The sequence below is a fragment of the Delphinus delphis genome, chromosome Y (assembly GCF_949987515.2).
Source record: "Delphinus delphis chromosome Y, mDelDel1.2, whole genome shotgun sequence".
Classification (NCBI taxonomy): domain Eukaryota; kingdom Metazoa; phylum Chordata; class Mammalia; order Artiodactyla; family Delphinidae; genus Delphinus; species Delphinus delphis.
The window spans coordinates 509077-515654 of record NC_082705.1 but is presented as its reverse complement, the minus strand read 5'-3'; the positions used below and the strand labels follow the sequence as shown (position 1 = coordinate 515654).

The window sequence follows — 6578 nt, the reverse complement described above, 5'->3', positions numbered from 1 at the left end:
TTTTTAAATTAGGAATACATTTAGAAGATATTCTTCTTATTATTCTGAAATAAAAGTAGTCTAATTTATAAAGAATGTTACAGCGACCCAACACTTATGCTTTCTGAATATCAGCAATCTCAGCCTAAGTCACAGGGACCAGAAAATTGATGACTTGAACAATTAGAACATTTTATACTCTGGGGGGATTCTCCAATTTGTTGGAGGAAGCCATCAACAGATACGACCACCAGTTGACCCTGAGCTGGACCCGGGCATTTGGTCCTCTTCTCTGTCCTTGCAATGTGCATTCCATTTGCCTTCCCTGCTCCCAGAAGCTGCTCTAAGTATACAGCCTTGAAATAAAATGTTGCGCTGAGCCTATCTGGTCTGAGTACATTACTGAACCCAATTATGGCCTCTATATTAACTTTTAAGATCCTGGTGGGCAGATCCAGAAATCTACTTGTCTTGGAGCTACAAAAGATAAGATTTGTAATTAAGTTTCCTTGCTTATTAAAACAGCCACCTAGGCCTCTTTCCTTCCAAGATGGCCCACACTCTGCCTATGGAGTGTGTATCTCCCTGAATAAACCTTCTTTCACTTTACTGTGTCTTGCTCTTGAATTCTTGCCTGCACAAAGCCAAGAACCCACACTGGGCGGCCATCCCAGGGACGCAGACATGACTTGGGATGTGACCATCCTCTCACACCCCACTCTCTTTCCTGCAACATCTTTTCTGGCACCCAATGCGGGGCCTCAAAGACCATAATCTCGATCCGCCTATTGGGCTATGGCTCCCCTCTGAAGGCGGCTGGGACTTATCCTGAGCCATGTAGATTCAAGTAGCCCGTTAAGTGGCAGCTGACGTCGCCTGCAGGGTCTGCCAGAGACCAGCTCTCTGGCCGTGAAGAAGCGCACTGAGGCCAAGGCATTTTCCCCTCCATCTTTCTCATTCTCCTATTGCTCTGTCTCTTTGGGCTTGAAAAGATCCACGCAGACGACCACCAAACATCCAAATTAAGACCGCACGGCAAGTAATTGACAACTTGGTTGGGTCTAAAGAACTCCTGCCGGGGGGCTTATCTGGTGGTGCAATGGTTGAGAATCTGCCTGCCAATGCAGGGGACACGGGTTCGAGCCCTGTTCTGGGAGGATCCCACATGCCGCGGAGCAACTAGGCCCGTGAGCCACAACTACTGAGCCTGCGCGTCTGGAGCCTGTGCTCCGCAACAGGAGAGGCTGCGATAGTGAGAGGCCTGCGCACCGCGATGAAGAGTGGCCCCTGCTTGCCGCAAATAGAGAAAGCCCTCGCAGAGAAACGAAGACCCAGCACAGCCAAAAATAAAAATAAATAAATAAATTTTTTAAAAAACTGCCACCTAGCAATCTGGAGTGATCTGCCTCTTTCTCTGGTTTCTTTCTGCCCTGTGAGTATGGGGATCAGGTTCAGATTGCACCCTGGAAACTCTCAAGAAACAACTCAGTTACGGATACAGTTGCCAAGTCTCTACCTTCAAGGAGTTTATGGTTTATTGGTAGAAGCAGACAGGTAATGTCAACAAAGTGCAAAATAATATGAGAGCTGTTTTCTACTACAGTTGAAATACTTGTGCTCAGAATGTGTGTATAACAAGTACCTAAGCCACTCTTGAAAGGGCATCAAGAAATTTTCATAATGATAATCCAACAGCTAATGCTTTGGAGACTCTATTCCCAGGCACTGTGTCAACACATAGTATGCATAACTTTAGTCAACCTTCACAAGAAAACCCTTACAAGATGGGAAATATTATTACTATCTTGATTTTTACAAATTAGGGAAATGAAGACTGACTCAGGAGCTCATATAGCCAAAACTTGTAGCTCCTCTTCCCTCTAATTTGAAAGTCTGTGTCTCCAAATACTGGTGCACTGAGGTAGACAAGGTCAACTTGGAGGTGAAGGAATAAGTATGTTGTTTCAAGCCTCAGTGAAACAAGATTTCATGTAGGATTGGGAATTCTGTTAAATGATTCCTCAAGGAGCTAGGAGAAGCAAGGGCAGTTTAGTAATTGGCTATCTCACCAATTTTTGTTGTAGAGTAGATTAGAACAAAGGTCACCCAAAATATGATGGTTATTAATCATTCTGAAGCTGCAATGTAAATTTTAGAGAAACATTTTCCCTTGGCTTTGTCTATGGTCTTGTATATGTACATCAAGATCTGGTTATTAGCCAGACTAATTTTTACTTTCACAGCCCCAATCTAATTTCTCATCATCTCTCACCTAGTGATTGTAATATTCCAGGTTTATCCTCTATATTATGAACCAGAGTAATCTACCTAAAAATATATGTAACACCAAGCTTCTGTTTAAAATCGTCCAACTATTCTCCTTGCCTAGGAAACGTAATCAATTGTCTCACTATGACTTACGAGTTCCTCCTCCAAAACCTGGCTGCGGCCTACCTCTATCATTATGTTACTTTATAATATAGAATAGCACTTTAAATTTGATGGTCAAAATTTGTGTGGTTCCAAGTACATTCTACATGTTTCAGCACGCAGTGCCTTTGCTTATGCTGATCCGCAACACACTGTCACTCTTCTCTACTTAGGTAACCGTCCTCTTCTTTCCAAACTCAGCTAAGATGTTGTTTAAGGGTACTAACTTGGCAACAAGTAGTAAATAAGTCCTAGGGATCTAATTCATGGTAATGAATATAGACAATTTTGTATTTATCATCATCAAAGTTGCTAAGAGACTACAAGTTAATCAGAAATAAATAATTAGAAGAGTGAAGAGGTGCTAATTATTGCTACAATGGCAATCGTACTACAATACGTGAATTAGCAAAATAACATGTTGCACAGCTTAATTTTACGCGTTATACGTCAAAGGTATTTTAAATTTTTTAATGTTCATTTCTCTGAGGCCAAACAAAAAAAAAAATTCAACTCAGGCTGAGACGATTATACTACCTAAATATCTTTGCAGGTAGCTTATAATATTATCTATGCATTGTTCCTTGTCTGGCCCTAAATACACTGGAGGCTGAGTTTGTATTCCTGACCTAACAGTAAGGTTCTCTTTTTAGGCCGTTGAAAGGAAAGGGACGGAATCTGGAGCTTTATACGAGGCGCTGATAGGTGGAGCTGCGTAAGAAGTAGAGGTTGGAGAAGTCGGCTTCGGAGGTAAGAGTGAACAGGGACGAGAGATGATTTTCGCCTCTTGGCCACAAGACTCACACTATAGCATAGGAACAAATCACCAGTAACGTGCGAAGTAGAAAAGAATTAATTCCAGGGTGCCGAAAGAACCGCAGAAGTAAATTTCGGGAAGGAGACATTTATTTTAATAGTTCTCTATAAGTTGAGCTGTGGCCAGACGCCTCTCGATTTCCGGTTTTGCTTCGTCACAGTAGAGGAAGTGATGCCTGCGCTTGCGCATGACCGTTTCCGCGTTAGGCCCGCCTCTAGGGCAGAGAGTTATGACTAAGGTGGCATCATTGCAGATGTTTCCCAACAAACTGAGGTAAGCTGGCTGGGAGAAGTGACTGACAAGAAGAGCCAGGGTGGGCCTGGGCTGGGCGTAGGTGATGTGCAGGCTAAGCCAAGCAAGCCAGAGCGCTCCCGGTACTGTCACTGGCGTCGGTGGGTTCAGAAAGGCGAGGAGGAAGCTGCCGGAATCGAAGAGACTTACTGGCTGAGCGTAGAAAGGCAAGACAGTTTTGTAATCAAAATATGAAAAGCAAGATTTCATTCCCGAGTACCAGAGCGACTTTCTTGCTCTGAACGCAGAGGAGAGGGAAGCTAAGGCAGCGCTGCGCGAGGGACCACTAATGTTGCTGTATATTTTGATATTTCAGCCGCAAGAAATACAGAGCCGCCCTAAAGAAGAAAAAACGAAACAAACGTCGCCGGTAACTCGCTCGACTGAGAGACTCAGGTAACGGACTCCTCATCTTGTTTTTGTGTAAGAAGTTTTTCCCCCCAGCTGCCGCCCTAACTTGAGACCCCAGTGTCAGAAGGGAGGTGTGTACCTGATGAAGTGTAGTGTCTGCTTCTTTGCAAATAAACACGTTAGACACATGTAAGAGAAAATGTTAACATTCTGAAGAAAAAGGGGAAAGGTATGGTGAATTACTACTGTTGATATGTATATATTAAAGAACTTGATGTAACAGATGCAACAATTGTGAATTTTCAGCAGTTAGCACAGCTCTAGGACACGTTAAGTACTCAGGGAGTGTTTTCCTTTGTACTGGTCAAGGGTTTTAATTACATATTGTTCAAGTTTTTCTCAGACTGCAGTAATGTAAGACACTTTATATTGACTCAACTAATAAATCAAACTATTGTTATTTAAATATTTACAAGTGTAAAACTAGTCGTGAAGCTCTTATTTGACTATAACGTTGTATATTTACAGAAAAGAAAACCAAATAAAATCACACAGCCTTTTCAAATCTATATTAGTGTAATGTTAGGGATTATGTGGAACAAATTCCTAAAAAATAATTATCGTTCTCATGGCTATAACTGCATTACGTGGCATTTGCAGTGCCTCTATTATTGTTGCCTAAAGTTATTTACCAGTGTTTTTCTGTAGGAAAAAAGTGGGGAACCTTAATTTGTACACTGATCATAACGTTATTTGGCCTTAAAATATCAGACCTTAACATTTTTGTATAAACCTGTCTGTTTAATGCAGTAAACTTAGTACTACTTGAGCCAACATGGTTATAAATGCAGATGGATGCACTGAAATCACACAATACTGGCTTATAATGGTTGTCATACATGTTTTCCAGAACTTACTTATTAAATTGTCCAAGACAGTTCTTGAACTACGGGACTATGGCCTCAAGTAACCAGGATTCTTGGACTTGGAAAAACAACCATAGAGATTTCATTTACCATTGGTGTTCCCAGGTAATGATTTTAGTACCACAACATGGAATTTTTGGAATGGAAAGATTAGTGTGTTCACATGCAATGTGTAATGACATGTCTCTATTATTAGGTGGAAACTAGTCCACTATAGGTAGGACAAAACATCAGGAGAAAAGGATAAACAGGATAGGTTGGAGTTACTTACACTTTTTATTTTTTTTTAATTCCTAAAATTCTCAGCTATCTCCCATTGTGTATTTAATCTGTTTTCTTCCAGCATACAGTTTTCTAAAGCCTCTTTCTCTCTTTCTTTCCCTGTTTTAAATTCAGTAATAGTTTGTGTTTTCTTGCATCATTTTTTTCCTTTTGACTTTATAAGGTACACTCACAGCAAGCCTTAGTAGTCAAGTTGATAATTTCTCTTGGTAGATTTAGTATGTTGAAGGATAGATCGCTGCTTTGCTCTTGATTTTATAGATAATGCCATATCCAAAACTAAGCAGTTGTCTCTCGATTATGAGCTTTGCTCCTGGTTTTGCACATTGACTCACATTTCTTTATCTAGTAATACTTAGTGAATGTATAGAATAAAAAACATTTCTGTTCATTCATTGTAGTACAGATTGGATGGGCAAACATTACACACACATATTCTCTAAAATACAGACAATATTACTATAAGAATGAGTTGGCTAATGATTGTTAGAAATTTGTGGAATACTGAGCTTGCAGTTACTGGTAGCCTTTTTGGCATCTAGTTTAACCTTGGATAACCTGAAATAAACTGTCTTGTCACAAATTAAGATAAAGTGTAAAAAAGCAAGTTACAAAACTGTAGCACGATTCTATTTTTGTTTTAAAGAGTTACATGCACAATACATTTATATATTTTGTACTTAAATATATGCTGTATATATTTGATTATATCTGTAGAGAAAATGCTACACCTCAGATTGTTTATAATCACTTCTTTGGAGTGTGTGAACGTGATTTTGGAGGTTTAGGGGATTAAGTGAATGAGGAGATATTTTTGAGTATCAGCAGATATTTTTGAGTATCCAGGCAGTGTCCAATCAGTGGAAATAATCTCTGTAAGTAATTCAGAGTCAAATCCTCTGTACCAGATTAGGTCACTTATTTATCTGAATAATTGTATCAGTTAGAAGTTACCGTTCTTTGGTGTATATGTGTGACACTATTTTCTTTCAATTTAAAATGCTGAAATAATAAAATTTACTTGCTTAGAAAAGCAGTTTAATCTAGGAATGGGTAAGCATTTGGTTAGACCTATAATACATATGTGACAGATATAAAATATTTTTCTTTTAATCTTGAATCATGGAAAGCTTATGCTGCATTTCCTTAAGTTGCTTCAGTTTTCCCTGTGTGCTCTCCATGTCTTCATGTTTTTCTCTCAAATTTAAATTTTAAATGGAACAGCATATAATTTTTTATTATGGGAAAAATAATGTATTTATTTTGAAAATGTTTCAATATACAGAAAGTTTCAATACAGAAAATGTTTCAATATACAGAAAAAATAGTACAATAAACATCTATGAACTCTTTATCTAGATATGCTAATGAACATGTTTTCTCTGTCCTCTCTCTTTTTCTTTATGTATGTACATACATATATTTCTATGTATATCCATATATGAATAAATACATACAGATAGATACACATCCATGTACACCTAAATTTTTTTTCCCAAATA

The 6578-nt window shown here is 38.9% G+C and overlaps 1 long non-coding RNA gene across 1 annotated transcript; it reads left to right on the top strand.

Moving 5' to 3' along the window:
- Positions 1 to 3487: 3487 nt before the first annotated feature.
- Positions 3488 to 4837, top strand: LOC132419208 (uncharacterized). The gene is made up of 3 exons (XR_009518154.1): positions 3488 to 3499; positions 3834 to 3913; positions 4779 to 4837. It is a non-coding gene; the product is annotated as an uncharacterized lncRNA (long non-coding RNA).
- The last annotated feature ends 1741 nt before the right edge of the window (positions 4838 to 6578 follow it).